Source organism: Anguilla rostrata, chromosome 7 (assembly GCF_018555375.3).
Source record: "Anguilla rostrata isolate EN2019 chromosome 7, ASM1855537v3, whole genome shotgun sequence".
In the NCBI taxonomy this organism is placed as follows: Eukaryota; Metazoa; Chordata; class Actinopteri; order Anguilliformes; family Anguillidae; genus Anguilla; species Anguilla rostrata.
In genome coordinates this window covers 10,601,300-10,621,531 of record NC_057939.1, presented here as the reverse complement: position 1 = coordinate 10,621,531, position 20,232 = coordinate 10,601,300, and the positions used below count along the sequence as shown (strand labels likewise).

Genomic DNA, 20,232 nt, shown 5'->3' with positions numbered 1-20,232 from the left:
ATAAATCCTAGACACCCTAGCTGCATGTGCATGCATGCGTGTTATTGATAATGAGTTTATCTTAATGAGGTAATGACTTCAGTCCTCTACTAAAAGTTAAAAGAAGTCTATATATACACACACATATACATGCTATATATACATACCATTTTTCCTCTGTAGACCAGTGCCTATGCTTTTTGCACCACTGAACTTGCATTCATCTTTGTAATGAGAGGTTCATGCACTGCAACCCTACTATAGTACCCCTCTCTATGTGTTGTTGTCGATAGGCTGTTGTCTTGCTGACAGTCTGATTATGTCCTGCGTTGACATTCTCAGTCTCCTCCGGAAGAGTTGTGCTTCTGTTTTTCCTCACATATCGCACTAATGCAGAAGCATCACGGTCATTGGATGTACGCTTTCTACCACAATTTCTGACCATATTTACTGATGTCCTTCCCATAGATCTAAATGCACATGTCACTTTAGACACTGTTCCAATTGAAACACTAGCCAGTTGAGCAGTCTGTGACTGAAGGTCCTGCCATCCCTGCCCCAACAATGAAGCCTCTTTCAAAGTCACTTAGATCTTTTCCTCTTGCCATCTTAATCCAAATTCAAGGTCAACTGGGCCTGCTCTGCATTTTTATTCATACCACAGAGCATGACAGTATGTTAATGGCAGAATTGTATCATGCAATACACCTGCATGGAAGTATCTGCATTTGTTTTGTTTCTCCACTCATTTACTATGGTTTTTCCTTTAAAGGTATACCATGCAGGTTTTTTTGCGTTTCTTCCGTCCTCAACACCACGCCTCCGCTGAGGACGTATCCTTGAGCGCTACAAGCAAAATGTCAAGCGAAGAGGTGAGGTGGTGAGAGATATTGAAAATCACATTATTAGCAACATGAATATGATTCCATATACTGTAGATAGTCACGTGTGCTTCGTGTCAGACGAAGTATTCCTCTAGAGGGTGCTAATGCGCTTTAGGATTGAAGTCATTGCGTACCGCGTAGTATAGACAATGCGCTTTAAGGTTGGTAAACCGATTTTAATTTTCCCCATACATAGCGCACCCTTTAGAATTAGCCGCAGCGCAAATCCACGTGGTGGACATACATTAGCGCGTTTAGGATAATTTTTTTTTTTTTTAATTATGTCAACCCTGGCATTTCATAACTACGTAGCAGGGCTAGGCTATAGGGAACATGAACACATTTATTAATAAAGAAAAACCTTATAGTTCGCTATAGTATTCAGAAGGGAAATAATATTACTCAAGAGAATTAGGTAATGCCACTGGATGAATAGTTTCATGCTTGTCTTTGCATTCATTCTGGCAGAAAAGAAATACCTATGGCCTACTTCAAAATGTATTCAGCATTGCTCATTTCTCTCATTTCCAATGAGGCATACAACCTCTAGAATTATTATTATTTCTGTTGTTGTTGTCATAATTCTTTCTTTTTCCTTCTTACACAAAATTATGTGTTAATATCCAACGCACTTTTTGTGATAGGACTACTACTTTTGTGTTGCTTTCAACAAATGTTTTGAGAGTGTATAGGCTACACCCGGATAATTTCCGAATTTGTAGATAATATATATTTCAAATCAGCATTGTTCGCAAAGTAGTCACTGTTCGAAGTGTTAGAAGTTTGAGCTCTAAAATCTCACGCTTGTGACTTGGAATTTAAAACGAAACAGCGGCTCCGCTGCCGTCTTTTCTCTCAATCAGATGCTAATTGCTAGGGGAGGTAAACACTGCGCGCAGTCGGGGAGGAAGTCAAGCGTGAAGATCAATCTCCCACATCACCTTCATCAAATAACTTTGACTGAGTGAGGCGCCCTAATTAGCCGGGTACTCGCTGACTGCCTCCCTCGCCTGCCGGGGTCTCTGAAATTGCCGGATAGAAGCCAGCAGGTGAGTCCTGGTTACAATCGGGCAAGGAATGCATTATTCTCCGCAAAGTGTCACCTGAAGTCGTCAAAAAAATGTCACCTGCTGGAGGACACTTCAATGACGAGGTTGCTGGAGAGGGGCTGCGCTGCGTTCGGCTGTCAAATGCATGGGAAACGAACCCCTCCCACATTACTTCGTATTCAGTAAGCAGTAAGCCTAACCTCGCACATGAGGCAAATATGTCACATAATTTCGTGCACTGCCTGAGCCATCTTTTATCATTGGTTTTTCAATTTAATGCCATAATGATTCAGCGCAACACTTAGTCGACTGATTTTCTATTTTGAAATGACTTGTTACAACCAACCATTAGGCTATTCATCATGTTCTTTTCCGTGGGAATGAAATGTAATCTCCAATTGGTTTAAAATACATGCGTAACCGAAAAGAAATATGCAAATTGTGAAAAAGAGGCGCACATGAACCTCTTCGTCGATTAATTGTCTTTGACTCGCCAGATGGAGGTGTTATATTACAGAGGCCATTCAGCTGAACGATTGTCTCATTTATTACCAGTCATACCTCTGATCACGGCCTCCATTACTGCACCATCTACACACCCCACCCTGCAGCACTCTGGTCTCCTTTGGCATCACTATTCAGCCAACCATCCCCTGTAATCAGTAAGATCAATGATTTGTGGTGTAAAGTAGGCTACAGTGGTTCAGTGTTGAATCAATTCTTACAGAGTGCATATGGTCCCTATTGGACTCATGTTTACTCTGGTAGGGTTGAGTTAATACTGTATGTTTTACTGTGCATAACCACCCTGTTCAGTTATTCTAAATCCATCTGTTTTATTTGCCCAAGGTTGTTAGAGTGCCAAGCAGAGAGACATAGATTATGACTGCTGATTCATCACACAACCTTCTGGAGCCAAAGTGTGTTCTCTTGCTTGGACACTGAACTGTGGCCTCTGGAAGCAATAGTCTCTCTGTACTATTGGCATATAAAAGCACACCCGCACTAGCATACTTCAATCCATATCACTGCATTGGCCATATAATATAAGCTGCAGGACTGTACCAAACATTCTGTGCTCAGAATCTCTGTACTAACATCCCACCCAATATCAGAGTGATATATGTACTGTATCCTAAATATACTGCTTTTCTCTACTTAAATGAAACACTTTGTGAACTCCATGCACCGAAAGTATCACTGTACTGCACCATATACTGAAACTTAGTTGGAATGAACAGAACACCCTGAATGTTTAACTGACAGTCTTACCCAGAGCGACTTACACAGCTTACTTTACCCACAATGCATTTATACAGCTAGTACTGAAACAATACAGATACCTTGCCCAAGGGTATAACAGTGCACCACCTGGGCACTGAACCCAAAACCTGCAGTTCCCTAATCATTATATTACACTGCTGCCCTGTACTGAACTCTCCGGCTCCATACTGGACAAACAGGGTCCTAAACTGTACTCAGTATAACCTATACTGCCCTGTATCACTCAAAAACAGAGAACACACATTAGAAGCGACAACAATACAATTATTTTAGATTTTATCATGTTGCACAGTTCAGGGAAAAGCACTGAGGTGAAGTGGAAAAGTAGTTTGAGTGAGTACAGATGCTACTCCATTTGGTCTTAACAAAGACCTTATTTGGCCTGTGGAGTTGGCCGCAGTCTAAAAACTGTCTTCTCTGGCTGTAGCTCCCAAACGTTACATCAAATGGTAGTCTTTCCCTGTTATCATAAATGTCCCTGGCAGAAAGGGAGGACTTGACTGTCCCATATTGGAGTTTGACAATCCCCTTCAACAGATGTTAAGACAGTGAGTGCACTAGGCCTCATAGATTCCTCTCTAGTTAGTCTGGCTGGTGTAAACAAATAAATAGTAATCTGGCAGATTCAAAAGTTTGCAAAAGTGTGTTATTCTTGGAGAGGTCCTAAAGAATATCTCACCCCTTGTTCTGTGTTCCTCGTAGAAGCACTCATAACAGTTGTGGTGGTTTCATTCACTTGCATTCAGCATTATTCTTGTGCTGAAATGGTAAGGGTTTAAATCTCTGAGTATCTGTATCATGTATGAAGGACATATTGTTCTCTAAAACTGGGAAAAATCCACATTAATTATTTTTTATAATGCATTTGTATTCCTTTTTATATCACAACCCAACCTAAAATACTTATAAGTATTTGCCTAATAGTGTTGGCGGGGGAAAAAATGGTATAGAGGTATGATAATGAGATGGCTAATTAAGATCAATCAGTTAATTTAATGTCCAACATGCAGCTGTGAGGAACCGTGGCTTCATTGCTTCTCAAGCTCATCTACCCCGTGGGCTAAACAACCCTGAAAGAATACCTCAGAATTATAATCACACATTCTCTCATTACCCAGCCTGACTACCACACCAACATGGCAATATGGATCCCACACATTGCAGTAGGCCTATGCATAGCGCAGGTAGATGAAAGCAGGTAGTCCATCCATATGCACCTGCGGGCTGAGAGCCGAACGAAGGCCTTGGACACGGGCTCACTTTCCCTATTAGCGAGTCAGCGCCAAGTCAAGCGCATGCCTCCGAATCGACTTCCGCCCTGAGCACGGGGCTGAACAAAGTCAGCCCTGTCTGCGCGCGCAGCGGCAACAGACAGATGAAATGATGCTCCTGCGGGTTTTATCCGCAGGGTTGAAATGAACGTACACGGGAAAAGGCCCCGGAGGCGCACGGGGTCCTCGCTGCTGCATAATCAGCGCCTGGTGCGTGCAGTTGTGAACCTGTCAAGCGCAGCGACTTTCAAAAGAACTTCAGGGTTTGAGAACCACCCCCTCTTCCTCTCCAAACAGTTCCCCCGCATACCACTGCGGGGCAGTGTTGTATCAGCAGACGGTAGAATGCAGTCAGGAACCGGCGAGAAGTGGAACGGAGCGTCGGGATATGCATTCGAGTTGATTAAAAGGTATGAGATTTTAATTTTATTCTGTTTGTTTGTTTTAAATAAAGAACATAAACAGGCTAAATCCGCTATGATCACCGCCCAAGTCACGTGTAATGAAAATATTCAGTAGGCCCCATGCAGGCTTATTCTCCAGGGGAGAAGGAAGGGGGAGAGGGAAGAAGAGTATGCCCTAACTCTATAAATATTTATGTGATGTGCTTTCTTTACTAAGGGGAAACAAAAAGTTGTGGGGAAGCTTCCCAAGGTAAACCAAACAAACAACTTCAAAAGAAATTAAAAGGAATCGGCAGTATGAATTAATTCGGTCAAAATCTGCGACTGAAAGTAGGCTAGGCTTTTTTTTTTTTTTAAACATGGATTTAAAACGATATAGTGAATTCCAACTATTTGTCCTTTTTTAAAGTTTGATATGAACTTTAGTGCTTGTAGTCAGAAGTTGTCTCGAACGTTGTATGTAAACATATTCGTCGTATTATTTTACGTTTGTTCTTGCCTCTTCCAATTAAATTTTTTTTAAATGATCCAATGAATGATCCATACGTATATAATTGATTCTTCATGACAATCAATCCTATCTACCCCTCCATGAGTTCACGTCAGTTCGATCTTATGACGGAAGGAAAGTTCAGCTGATTATTGCGGTGATTCTTGAAACGTGGAGAACAATTGGCGTTAGTTTTTAGGAGCGTTTATTACAGGGAATAGGCCATCTCAACAGAGTAATTACCCTGGCTATAGATTTGTGCTGTTACTCGGTTATGTGAGCTACCGAGTGGAGGATGTGCTTTTTCTATAGAGTTCGTGTTTGTTTAAAGTGCAAGGGCCCTTTACCTCTTCTTAAAAACGGCATCATTACCACCCAATTAAGTCTAAATATCAGGCTGCATCAGTCAGCCCGAGGGCCAGGGGACACAGACTCCCTGGTACAGCCTTTGAAGTGAGATAATTAGTTATATAATTAAGGTAATTAGCTATGTCCAGCTAACAAATACATAGTCTTTGAATTGCACACACATGGCGGTGCCTCACACCCTCTTTTAAATAGAGATCCAGTGTTTTGTCTCCAAGGTGTATTTGCTGGACTGGATTATCTTTGACTCCTTGTGCACACTGAAAGGTGGGCGTTCTGGTGTTTTGCAAATGGTCGCATTTACTATTTGTTTTGCTGAATTCTACAGTGTGTGACGCAGGTCTGAGATGTGTGGATTTTGGAAAGTGCTCTGCAGTGTGAGAGTATTTTGGGTGAGGTGTGTGCCTGTGTGTGTGTTTATAATTAGCTGCAGAGCAGGAGCCTTGCACGGGAGGCCAGTTGTGGGGAGAGTTTTGTCTTCCACCCTCAGAGGCCTTTGGTCTCATCAACATTTGTGTTTTCAAGGGCACTGCCTTGAGTGACAGGGCTTAATGTGAATCTTGTCAGAATTGGATTTGATCCTCAGGACTCTGCCAGGGGCCTGTTCTGTAAGATTTGTTAGATTTACCACCCCCCCCCCCCAAATGGAATTACCCCTGAAAGAGCCATACTGCCTGCTGCATTGTGGGGATCTGTGGATCTGAGGGTTTTTCTGGATCTGAGGGATCTGTAGATGTAACCCGCAGTAAGGGGTGCTCACAGCGCCCGGTCGAAGATTTTCAAAGAGGGTGGGTGTGTGTGCGTGCAGGGATGAGTGAGTTGTTCAGGGAGGATAAACTCGATAGCGCACCTGCTATTTACAAACATTCTCAGTTACCCTGCTTTTTGCTTCAAAGACACGATTAAGCTAAATAAATTGATCATGTCTGACTGGCTTTGTCCGGAAACCAACGGCCATTTGGTTTGGCTTCTAGTGTTATGCCTTAATCACGTCTTTGGCACAGGTGGTTTAGATGATTCCAGCTGCCTATTTGCCCAAGGTTGTTAGAAATTATTTTGGAGAGATTTTTAGAATTGCCTTAAGTTGCCCACCTCTGAGTCACTGCTGGGATATGTTGAACGGAGACTGATATAACAACATTAATTTATGACTGAGAAACAGAACAAAACAGTACCTAGGTATGGCTTATGTAGCTTAATATCTATTGTTAGCATGGTCAGAAAAATGTCATTGGGTGTCACCACTCTGTGTGAAAATGTAGGTCTGAATTCCTTTTTTTTTTTCCAGGATTGTGTCAATCTCAATTTCTCAAAGCCCAGCCTGTTTGGCGTAGAGCTTTTATAAGTAGACCCATTCTGCCACTGTTCAGATTGCTTTTTCTCCTCCCTGGAATCTGCCGGAGCATTTTAGCGAGGTGATATCCCTTATCTGTGGTTGAACCTCTGTAGCGTTTACCCAGGTGAGTGCAGGTGATATCTCCTCTCCCGTCAATAATCTATGTCACCCCAGCAGTGATGCTTAACGGAGCCTGTGCCTATGTTGCAGCTGAAGGAAATGTCTCTCTCTCTCTGTCTCTCGCTCTTTCTCTCCCTCCCTCGGTCTCTGTCTCTCTCTTTCTCCCCCCTCTCCCCCCGTATCTTTTTCTCTCTCTCTCTGAGTGCTCTCTGCTCATCTAAAATACGAGACGGGCAGTCCTCAGCGGCAGGTGCTCCCTATTCTTTTTACTGCTGGAAGACATTTTCCCCTTCACGCTTCACTCTTAAGTACACAGAACGTTTCAGTTTGGTATTTTCTCTCCCACCTGTCTTTAACACTCTCGCTGATAGTATGCTAATGCTTAAGAATGAATAAGGCTTGCACTCTCTGAGTACTAATTTGGGAATAGTGGGGAGAGGCTCTATTAAGAAGTACCACAGAGGGCAAAAGCATATATGGGCTTTCAGGGGATTTCATTGGCTTGTGTTTCACAGGGTTGAAGCTATGTGCAGGTGATCCTATTGACTGTATTTATACCCCTTTTGGTGCTCACCATTTTGGTCTACGCCAAATAACTGGTTGGTTGGTCTTCTTAAAGCTCCTTGTTTGTATGGTCCTCTTCACATCAGACACTTTGGTCTTGTGAAATCATTTTCTTTAGGCAAAGCATATTATTTACGTTTTCTGTCAAATAATAGCATTTTTGTTGGTGAACAGTAAGGTCTGAGGAAAGATTGGGACAAAGGCTCACCTGCAGAATGCATTCATGTAATTGCGTAAGTTGGGGGGGTGCAAGTATTTATTTTTGCCGCAATTTGAAATTCACCCTGTCACTCCGTCCCATCATTTAAAAGCCCTGCATCAGTTCAGGAGGGTTCGTATATCTCTCCTCTTCTTTTAGCTCTGCCTGTCCAAAGTTAATATGCTGGAGATGAGTGCTGCTGACGTGATGGTCAGTTTGTGCTGTAGTGAGTGGGGCACGTCACCTTCGTACCACAATAGAAACCCCCCCTCTCTGCTACGGGGCGGTCTGCTCCATCACAACTGTGTCTGAGGGCAGGACCTCATTGGGGTTTTCACGGTCCTCAGTCGGCATTGTGGAAAAGACGCGCTTGCGATATTACGTTGCGGTGCGCGTCTCCACGGGAGAGCTTTGGAACGTGTCTGCTCCTCATCATCCGAGGCCTTTAATTAATGATGGATTTTGTACGGAACCACCTGCTTAACATCAAGGGCTAATGAATTAATTAGTCGGGCGGTATAGGATGGATAGATTAATTTGAGCGCAGCGGTAGGGAGCCATTCTGTGCGGATAAGAGCGCGTGTCACATTTCAGTGTTAACGCACGATCCGCAGAAACGCGAGGGAGGTCTTTTAAATGCACTTCACCCAGCCCCCCGTTTGCCTTCAGCATTGAGAGTCAAATATGCATCTTCAAGCTGGTTATTTTAAGTCGAATGGCAGACATCAAGTTAACCTTTTCAAAACATGATTTCAGTTGCACAGAGAACTGGTGGGTTTTTCACGAACATGGTGTTTTCAACACTTGCATTGTCTTAATTTTTTCATTTACAAAAATATATCATTATTCAGAGACTTTCATTAAACCTAGATTTAAGATCTGTGCTATTTTTTGTATATGGGGGAAAAGCCATTTATGCTTTTGTTTGTGTTTGTTTATGTGCATGTGTGTGTGTGTTCTAGGGGTGCAACGCTTCTGCTTATTTCACGGTTCACCCAGTGTTGGGTCTGGTTCTGTACGTTTTTGGTAATAAAGACAAATAAAATACCACTGCCAATGGCAATCTAATATTCATTGATTTGATGAAAATGTTATGTAATCATGTATGAAAAGCTTGAACGAACGGGTACATTCAAATGGTACATTTATTAATTGGAATCTCTGATTAAAGATTGTCGCTTCTTTAAGGAATAATAGTTGTTTCATTTGAAATTTAAATGCAGTGTTTTACTGTATCTAAATGAATAGGACATGGCTGCATATTAAGTTTTCTCTTAAAAGGTAAAGCACCACTTTGTCCAACTGACTGGTGCTTCAGCTATCAGCTGTGCTCCCTGAAATGTCACCTGTACAAATAGGTCTGCTGGATTTTTTGATTTAAAAACAACAATAACAACAAAAGTGTGATTTAACCAATCTTTGTATTCATTATTTTCAGTGTTAGATGACATGAAATGGAAATGGCCATTATAACCTTTACATAACATATTTAAAATAAAAAGGTGTGAGTGCCTATTTCAAAAGCAGTCTGTAGCTAGACAAAACAAAGAGGATTTTAATGTATTTTTTATTTCAATTTTAACATGAACAGTCGCATCTCTAGTTCATACACTCTCACTTTGGAAGAAAATAAAAGAGAGTAGGGAAAGAAGTATATTCCCCCACAGAAAACAAATTTCACACTTAGTGGTATTGACTGAAACCATTTGCATCATTTGAATTGTACCTGTGTGAATAAATTTATGGTAGAAAAATGAAAAACATTGAAATAGCAAATATTACCCTCATCGTCAGAACTCAAAACATGGCCCTTCTATATTCACCAAATGCACCTTGAAATAGAACAACTCCACGGAGGACGGCGAATTCCCCTCAGGTACTGGGTGTAAGATGCGTTGTGTGTAAATCAGTCTTAATATACTTTGGTCAGATAAACAGCAGCCTCTTCCTCACCACGTTTTACATAAAGCACCTTACGCTGTCTAATGTTAGTTCACAGTGCTCTGGAAACCAAATATCTAATTTACTATTATGTTGGGTTTTTTTTTTCCTATGTCAAATGGAAATGTGTTTAAAAACATTTCCCCGTAGGTTCAAATCAGTATCTGCCTCTAGTGTGTGGTGCGCCCCAAAGAGCAGCGGGCAAAGGGCACTCCTCCCACCTGTAATGTGGGCTCTGTGGCACACGGTCACATTGGGTCGGCAGGTGGCTAGGCTGACCTCACACCTGCAGAACTCAGTCAGGAGCCCAGAGAGAGACCAGCTGTGAGGCCTTTGCCTGTTACAGTTAAGATTGACACCTCCCCCTTACCCCCCCGCAGCAAACATGTAATGGACTTCAGGGGAGAATGTGTGATTGGAAGAGGAGAGAGGAGGGGGGGGGTGCCATATTAGTCTAATATTTCATCCCTGCTTTTCCCTCTGATGAAAAGTTCTGGGATTGACAGATGCCCGATCCTCACGCCCCTGTGTAGCTGAGAGAGTAAATGGAGAGAAACGCAGAAGTGCCACATTATTCCTTCCTCTCCTGTTGCCATAACCCAACCCCCCCCTCACCCATTGCTAAGATGGTGTCCAGAGGCACTATTTTGGAATTTATTATGGGAAATGTGTGAAATTGGCTGCAAAAGTAATGTGTTTCTTCAGCCTGGTGGGCGGTTGCCTCCTAGCAGATGGCACTAAACACTGAATGATTTCACCAGGCTCAGACTTGGGTCAGGGTGACTTTACAGAGGCAATATAATGCCACAGAACACCGAAACAACAAACGCTTTGCTTTTTACGCGCAGCGGGTTGATTATTCTGTGAGTGTCTCGCAGACGGCTGACACTCGTATAAGTTGGAGGGCTGACGGATAACTCCATCACTTGCGGAGATGTGAGGGGTTATCAATCCACTATCGCTGAAAGTCGCTCAGATATTTATGGATATATTTAAAAATGTGACCCATCATCTGTAGGACCGTTCACAGTGCACCAGAGATGGAATTTGTATGGAACACAGACTACCGTAGACATAACCTCCAGAAGTGAACACCGATAACCACAGATTTTTCCTGTCCTAGGTATTTTAGATGCTAACTGGAAATTGGAATCCAGGAAATTTGAATACAGAACACATACAGTAGTTGTAAAGACTTTAAGTAAATAAAGAGTACCATAGACATCATAGGTTTTCTCCCTACCACAGAGTACCATAAGGTGGGGTCGACCCCCTCTTTACTAATTTAAAAATGAATTCTATTAAATGTGCAGGTCTAACAGATCAGGGCAGTGGGATCCAATGCATTATTTGTGCAAAAACCTTGTTTTTGTATCTAGTCTGGAATCAATGCAGATATGGTGCAGACTAGATGTGAGCCTTTACCTAAGTAACTACACCTGTGAACCTCTTCATCTGTGAAGAATTGCAATGGATTTGGGATAAGTACCCTGCTATTTTTACTGTCTCAGATACTGTCTGACATGAATACGTTTCATTGTAAATGAATTTATCACTCATGAAGTGCTTCGCATAAAAACAGCTGAACATTAACTTGTGATTGATGTCACGATAGTGGAGGTCTCTGCTCAAACGCAGCAAATGGCGGATGTGTCTGAGCAATGAAGAATGTTGCATAGCCTTACCTGTGTGACTGGTTGTACTGACAAATCTCCCCAAACCATTCCTGTTTTCCTCCTATGTGCTCAATTATCAAAGAAACATAAACTAATATAAGAATTACAAGGCCTGGAGCCCATGGTAAACATGTCACAAATGACAAGGCCCAATCACAACAGAACAGTTATATGTAATTTAAAAAAAAATTCTTTGTGTTGCCTTGTAAATTTATCACACCACATATGTGTTCACTTTTGAAAGGTATTCCGAGATATGTATTCTCAATTAGGCCTCCACCCTACCTCGTCAACTGTGACTGGCACTTGTTTCTCATGCAGTTGGCCCTTTGCCAAACATGCCTATGCGTGGGCATAGTGTAGTCTACAAAAAGCAATTTGGTCAAGAGTCTTGATTTGGTCTTGAGAGCATTGAGAGCAGCCTTCTGGGTGGAGGACTGTGTATGGGGGCTGAAGAGCATCTGTGGTGATAGCACTGTTTGTTTATTACATCCTGCTGGCTCGCTGCCGGAACAGTGAACGCCATTTGCATTCTTCTGAGGGTCTGGGCAAGAGATGTGCTGCAGCAATCTCTAAACCACCCCTACAGAAACACAAATAAATCATTAAAAAAAGTGGTCCTGGAGTGCCACAGTATCTGCTGGCTCTTGTTTATGTCTTAATATCAGCACCCAATTCAGGCCCAAGAAACCAGGTGAGGTAAGTTAACTGCGTAATCGACTGCTGTAATTGATCAATTAAGCGCCAAGTAACAAAAACCAGTAGATCCTGCAGCTCTCCAGGACCAGGACTGAAGATTACTGCCTTACAGCATTTGTATTTCTAGGTTGCAAAAATTAAAATAATAATCATGTAAGAGTATTGGAATCAGACTTGGCATCGATTCTTTATTATCACCTTGTGTCTGTAACTTTGAAGGAGGTTTAAAATGAAAAACTCAAGTTACCTTGAGCTGCACAGCGTGTTTAAATTTATAAATGTACCTCACACATGTCAAAAGTTAATCTAGTTAGTTTTGAAAGACTTGAGTATGTGTCTTAATTCAATCTCATAGGCGCACCAACTTCAGAAAAATACAGACAAGGCCGGCACATTTTTTAATTTCTCATTTGTGGCTCCTGGTTGTGTTGGCAGTATTCCTTTGTTCTCCACCAGAAGACCTTTAATTATATGGGCACACTGTGGATTGTTTTCTAATGAAGTTTAATTGATCAAATTTTCCACTCCTGTGAAAACCCGCGATGTTAAAAAAAATGACCAAATTGCATGCGTAGGATAATCCATGAATACCAGTGTAATGGATTAGCAATGGATTTAGAACCATTATTTCCAACTTTAACCAGAATTAATTAATCCTTTGTCAATAGAACAGTTTTCAAGGTCATTATTGATCAAAGATGTTTAACTTAATTAAACCGAATAAATCAATAGGACACCGGAAATAGAATCACTTTTTTTTTTTTTTCTTTATACGCATGGAATATTGTGCAGTTCATATACAGTGCAGTCTAAGTATTTGGACAGTGACATAGTTGTTGTTTTGGCTCAGTACTCCAACACATTGATTTTGAAATTAAACAATGAATATGAAGTTAATGTACAGACTGTCAGCTTAATTTAAGGGTATTTGCGTCCGTATCAAGTGGTCCATTTAGGAATTGCAGCCATTTTTATACATGGTCCTTAATGTGCGACTGAAAGCTGACAGATTGCACTTTAACCTTGTGTTCATTGTTTCATTTCAAATGCAACGTGCTGGTGTAGAGAACCAAAATAACAATTCTGTCGCTGTCTAAATACTTACGGACTGCACTGTATGTTCATTACTTGGGTAAAAGTATGAAAGGCACTATATGCCTCCCCCTTCTCGGGTCTAGTGTACAAGGCAACCAATGAAACAGGAACTTTCACGCCGTACGTTCTTGTAGCCAATTTTCCCATAATGCTGCAATGGTGTATAAATCTCTGAAGATTAAAAAATGAAAAAAGAGGTATGCCCTTGGTCTTCGGTGTGTTGAATAGACTATGGTCTGAAATTAATATAGTAGGGATGTACACAATGCACGTTTCAGTAGAGCCTGAGAGATTTATTGCCCTGGACCTACCAGTGCATTTTGGAACAATGGGTTGAGTTTCTAAACAGGTAAAATATTGAGGTATTATGTTACAACGTATAAATCCACACCGCATATCCCCTCATCCCTGACGGTTTACATAGCCTTTTCAGGTTAGCGAATAGCTGGATTTTTACTGAAGTGCCTCGCTCAGATGCATAAGCAATGCCTCACCTGGGACTCAAACCTGCAACCTTCCAGTTAAAGTATAACTCCAGTTTCCCTAATCACCGTGCGGCAATGTGCCCAACGCAATACACATTTCTATCGTTTTTAAATGGGGAAATGCCACCGTGCCACACTGTTATTATAAATCCCCATCCCCGCGGCACTGTTTGAAGCCGTTTTTGAAAGACTTGAATCTCATGGTGGAAATATTACTCTAACTGTGCCTCTGAAGTAGCTGGGACGGATATGCCTTTGCCAGGCTGTGGTAGCTAACTTCATCTTTTCAAAATCCATAGCTGAAGCCAGGAGTCCTGATTTTTTTTTTGTGCTTGCATAGCATTTTTATCGTTAATTACTTGCACCCATGTGTGCACAGTCATACTAACACGCAGAGACACGCACACTCTCTCTCTCTCTCTCTTTCTCACACACACACACACACACACACTCCCTCACTCGCACAACATAACCACACCTAAGGCAGTTTTAAGACATGGTTGTCAATGTTAACAGATGGGCAGAGCTTTGGGGTCTTCGAGCCTCTAAAGTGTGACATCACAACAGCATGACTTATCCTTTTTTTATGTCTCTGGGAGGAGCATCAGGGATCGGCGCTTTCAGCCTCTCCTGTTGAAGAGGCTGGGACCGCATCAACGTCAGAGTGGGGGCCCCCACGTTATTAACCTCCTGCCTCCTTATGCAAATGCCGAGCGATTCCGGTTTCCAGCAGACGCACGAATCGCACGCACATCATCTTATGCTAACTGCCACGCAATTATAAAGGTGGCAGCCCTGGCGACACCTGGAAGAAATCGGGGGAGGGGGGGTGGGTCGAAAACGGGCGCTCCATCTCAGGTGGTCAGGACCGGGGGCCGCAGGCGTGTTCAAGTGCGGGTCTGAATAAACACAGCCGCTGTCTCCGAGACGGAATGAACACGGACTTCATTAGCCGCGAGCCTCGCTCCGGCTCCCGTCCCACCCGTTCCTCCCGGATGGGCCTCGTACCGCGCCATTTACAAAGGAGTGATTAAAGGGCCTCATCTCATCTCGGGGAGAGATAGCGCCGCGGCTTCCTCTATCGTTTATTGTGTGTCACGCGAAAATGGTGGGATATGCTAACGAGAGTCACCGGAGAGCAGAAATAATCAGGGGGTGAATTAGCGCACGGATGACGGCTTTATTAACGCCACAGCCTGCCGGTTACCTGATAACAAACGGCACGCGGTACGAACTCCGCTAACGACCTCGTTAGAAATTCCCCGTCTGTAAAGACCAAAGATGGGGCATAGAAGTGGAGAGAAAAGGAGTTCTTTCCACTCTTCCGCTATTAGAACATGACATCCACTAAACAATAGGATGTAAAAATGATATTTATGAAGCAACGAGCGCATTAAAATGACAATAGCGCTTAAAGTGTTACCATGTGAGTCGTAACCTAGAGACAATGAGGTACATGGCAGTGAGAAGCCGAATTTCGGGTAATGGATTAGTAGATGATAGTCTTGCTTGCTGCATGCTTTTTGTGTTTTATCAATAGATTTGTCAGAAAATCTGTAACTGAATTTTACAGGTTACATCTTCGGGGTTTATGCTGAAAATGTTTCTATAAAGAAAAGATTAAAGTGAAACACTGGTGTAGCCTAACGTTTTCATCAGTATAATAGTGTTAAATGCAGTTTGAAACCTTATATTTGAAATGCCAAAGAATTTCTACAAGTAGCCTGTGACTTGGATTGCTGGCAACCTGGTTTTCATATTCGTTTAATTTTTTTGCAGATATTTAGGCGTACCTGGATTTCATTATGATTCTGCTACCTGGGTTGCATTGTGCAGCACTGGTACAATTGAAAAGCTATCATTTACATAGTGAGAATGACAGGACTGCTTGTGATTGGTGCACTGTGCATTTGTAGTGATAAACCGTTCATCCATTGAGCTAAGATGAAAAGTTTGTCAGTTTTACTGCCAGTGATATAATTTTGCCACCTGGTACCCAGACAAAATGAAATGGGAGCATCTCCTATCCCAGAATCTTTTTTGTACTGCTGGAAATTACACCAAGGGAAAAAAAAAATCTAATCACTGAGGCATGAATGCAGGTGGAGTTATCTCTCTCATTGTCTTGGATGGACATTTATGTACTATTTGTGTGTAGAATGAAATTATTTTTACAATAGGGGGACATAAAGTCACTGCTTTAGAAGCAGTAATGGAAAAATGTAATGGCACTTGTGGGTCTGTTCCTTTAAGCAGAGAGGTTGCAGGCCTGGTGCACGAAATGTGTCTGGTGCTGTGAGGTGCCAGATGATCCAAATAATCGGCAATGAAAGTTAATTTATTCACAGTTAAATTGAATTGTTGCTTCTGGCTTGTTTCTTTTTTTCTTCCTTTTCTGAGTTGCCGTGCAAAATTTAAATTCAGCTTTTAAAACATTTTTATGAGGACTTTTGATTTGCTCAACTGACAACTTGGGCCTGAGTTCAGTTTATGCAGGGGACAATTGGAATGCCTGGAGCTGAAAATATAAATATCACAATGTTGAATTTCATCAAGCTCTTGTGCTGGCATGGTAGTAGTTTTAACTGTCAATAATCAAATTTTTACATGGAAACACAGACTTTTTTTACCCTTTTGCTACAAGGCATTTTTTTGATACAGGTTGTTGTGCATCTAGACATAAAATGCAAATCATGCCTGTGGTGATTGCAATTCTATCCATTAATATCTGTTGCCATGGTTTCAGCCATTGTTTCTCCGTTGATGTTGCCGCTGTTGTTCCCGTTGCTGTTCTTTTAAATGTCCGACAGTGGCTTTATGAAGCGGTCTGACACGGTTTTCACAAGGCGCAGATGCTTTCCAGTTTAATTAATTTCTCCATGTGTATCACTAATGAGCAGGTGCTTGTGACTGGAGTTTCTCCTGAACCATTGGAAAAGTGCCCCGCTTTGCTGCACTCTTGGTCAGCAGTCTGGATTAACCTGCCCCCCCCCACACACACACACCCTTTGAGGGTACCTCTGATCTGTCGGGTAATATACTATTAATAGCTTGAGAGTTGGGTCATTCCGATGTCATTATACCACCTCTCCAGCACATGGCTGGGAGCCCGAAGTCCTTCCACTTCCCGTTAAATGGTGGACACAGGGGGAACGAATTAGCCTCTTGTTCTGACAGAATTGATTACGGACCATAAAATGGCTTGCCAATCAGTTTCACACCCCCATTCTGTTGCCGTCTCTTGCCACCAGTGTTGGCCGTGTTTCCTCAAATGCGCCATTAATTGGTTTTCAAAGGCAAGGACGAGGGAAACTTTTTCTTGTGATCTGATGCCATTTGTTGGTAGTCATCGCACAACATGTTGCTACTGTTGATTTGCCTTATCGTGCATGTGCTGGGCGATGTTGCTGCCATGTTGTTGCATGTACAGTACAATCACATGCATCCACACACGTCCACACACAAATGCCCTCACATCTTCATGCACTTATGTGCAGTTATTTCAAGGACATATTTTCACTGGATTTCATTCACTCAAATTGAATGTGTTCTTTACGCATTATAATTGTACTGTGATTGTAGTGTGAATCTTTTTTTAATGTTTTTGATATACAATAATCACATTCTCATTTATACTTATTATACTTTACAGCTGCCTCAGGTGCTTTCTCAGGCTGTTCTCCTGATGTCCTCACTCATTTCGAAAGTTGTCGTGGTACAGATCTACAGACATTTCCACTGGTGATGGCCCCGCCATTTGGGAGCATTACCATGTCCCAAAATGCAACACAAAAACTGGATGAGTCTGTCTTGGTCGCATCATTTATAATGTCTTCTGCAGAAAGCAAATTTAATGAGCATTATCAGCAGCTAATGGGAAATATAATTAGTCAGATGAAGAAGATTATCTCTGCATAATTAGCTGTATCTGTCTGCCTCAATTAAGGTGATGGGGATTTGGTGCCTCTGGTCATATTGTTGACAAGCGAGGACTTTGGGTCTCAGTGCAGCATGTAGAATAGCAATTGGACAGGTCAGAAGATGGAAATAAAACAAAGCTTGAGAATATATACATTAATTTGATGAATGAACTGAATGTCCATTGACAGAGAGAGAGAGAGGGGCTGAGGGAGAGAGGGAGAGACTATGCCATTAGCCAACTGCGGCAGGGTTTAATTTGTCCAGGGTTCCTACAGGTTGCTAGCTGTCATCAGTAAGCTATGCGCCATGTTGAGCACTAGTACTCCTGTAGTACCATTTGGCGTGTTGTATGTAAACTAGTGACTGGCATCAGAGCACGTTGCACAGGTAGCATAAGCAGTAGCTGGAGCACAATTTATGATTTTCAATCAGTGAGAACCTAATCATAGTCAAACTATGAAAAAAAAGCCTTATTTTATCTTTCAACTTCCGATTCCAAAATGGCATGTTACTATTAAATATGTATAATAACAAAGTAAAACATCAGACAGACTTCCCTTCCTATAGGACGAAGGCTGGACGTGAGGCTGGGTAATTCCTCTGGAAGCTTGTTTACATCCAGTTTGTTACTTTTCCTGATTAATTATATCCTTAAATATCTTCAAAGAGCAGCGCGGTCTTCCACTTCTCTCTTCCTCAGAACTAATGACTTTGGTAATGCGGCAGCTGATTACACATACATGATTAATCCAGACCGAAACTGGAGCAGTTTTCGGGCGTTCTTCTTCCTCGCCTGCACAGCTATGCACGCCTGAACGTCGAGCTGCGGCAGATCTTCGCCTTTTTGGATGGCGTTGGGCCGCTCCCACCTCTCTTGCCGAGTCGGTGATTGTTATACTAGACGGATTTACTGATCTGTGTGGTTTGGGTGGTGTGGTGGGAGAAAATGTGATGAGCTGCTTGACTGATTAAAAGCTCATTGTGACGGTCTCCTTCATAAACTTCAGCCGTCATATATTGCAATAATGTTGTAATTATAGTAGCAGTAAGAATAATAATAAGTAGAAGATGATAACTGATAACTCTTAAGAGTGGTTGAAGTCCATGAACTAGCTTCATATTTGATTCTTTTGGTGGCAACATGGATGGGCAGGGGGCCCATTTTGTCTAACACAGACATTGCATGTTTGATTCCCAGGTGAGTCCCAGCTGTTGTAGCCTTTCACAAATGAATTTACCTGAAGTGTTTTATTAATTTACCTGAAGCGTTTTATTAATTTACCTGAAGTGTTTTAATACCCAGGTGGATGGATAATGCGTTATTTGCAAACTAGTTAAATCATTCTGGTTGAGGGTGTCCGTTCAGCGATATCAAAATGACTGCATGCGCTGAACAGTTGAAGTTCACTGTGTAGCTGCTCGCACGCATGCATTTATGCATGCCGCTGCTCGGGGCCCTCGGCACGCAGCTGTGGTCATGCCTGAGAGGCACCGCCGGCCCTCGCGTCCGTGTGCGATGTGTCCGACTCCGACCGCGGTTGACAGGTGGACTCCGTCAGCGCAGAGTTAATATGCTTAAGCCTTTCTTTGCTTTGGGCTATTGATCGAGCGGAGAGAGACGGAGGCCGCTTGTTTTAATTCCGGGTGTGGGCCCTGTCATACGACTGCACTGTTTGGGCGGTCGGTGAGGCTAGGGTTAGGGAAGAGCTCTTGTTAAGGTTTCTCAGGGTCATGTGACCTCTAAGCCCCATGGTTGTACTCCCCATGGTTGTTCAAATGGCATTGCAAGCACCTGTTACATCTGTCCTCCTTATACCAGACAGTGCAGCAGAACGCGGCAGCAAGCGTCCAATGTACTCCATGTGTGACCTGCTGTTTTTTCTATTTGTTTTTTTGCTGTTCCTCTCTATTTATGACAAGCTGTCTTTCTTTTTACTCACACTTTTTTTGTGTATCTTAGATATGCTTCTCTTTGTCTTTGAAATACTGTTAAACAGTACCATCTCCCTGCCCTGCTACTGTGGTACATTTTCCTTAAGTCTCCTTGAAGCATTCATCATTTATAAGTAAATTATATTCTTTCCTGAAATTTCCACACACGTGCTTGTGAATTATTTATACAAAATACTATGTTGTTCTAATAATGGTGTTATTCAGTGTATGTACTTTGTGAAAACTTTAATAATGGAAGAAAGATTACATAATTCAACAAGAAGTAACCGCAACCTACAACCTACGCAGTCTGAATTGTTAAGACTCATTTTTATAACTTAGGAGTGATGGAACTTCTCGGGAGCTCTCCTAGATGAACTCTAGCTGCGGGAACTAAGATGTGCTGATACAGTGTATCAGTGAGTGCCAGTCCATGTCTAGCACTGCGGCAAGATGACATTAAAGTAGTTCCTGAAATATGGTACAAGCAGAAGCGTTTACAAGCTGATGGGGAAACGGATTAATGGATGCACTTCT

At 42.2% G+C, this 20,232-nt stretch overlaps 1 long non-coding RNA gene across 3 annotated transcripts in view; it reads left to right on the top strand.

Annotated features, from left to right (window-relative positions):
• The first annotated feature begins 4,046 nt into the window (after nt 1–4,046).
• Nucleotides 4,047–20,232, top strand: part of LOC135258970 (uncharacterized) — a 132,581-nt gene continuing 116,395 nt past the window's right edge. The window contains exons 1-2 of one of the 3 annotated variants that reach the window (XR_010331164.1): nt 4,047–4,677; nt 4,765–4,877. This is a non-coding gene — a long non-coding RNA (uncharacterized LOC135258970). Of the gene's footprint in view, nt 4,878–20,232 lie in introns of all 3 variants that reach the window. The other 2 variants (XR_010331163.1, XR_010331162.1) reach the window with 2 other exon arrangements.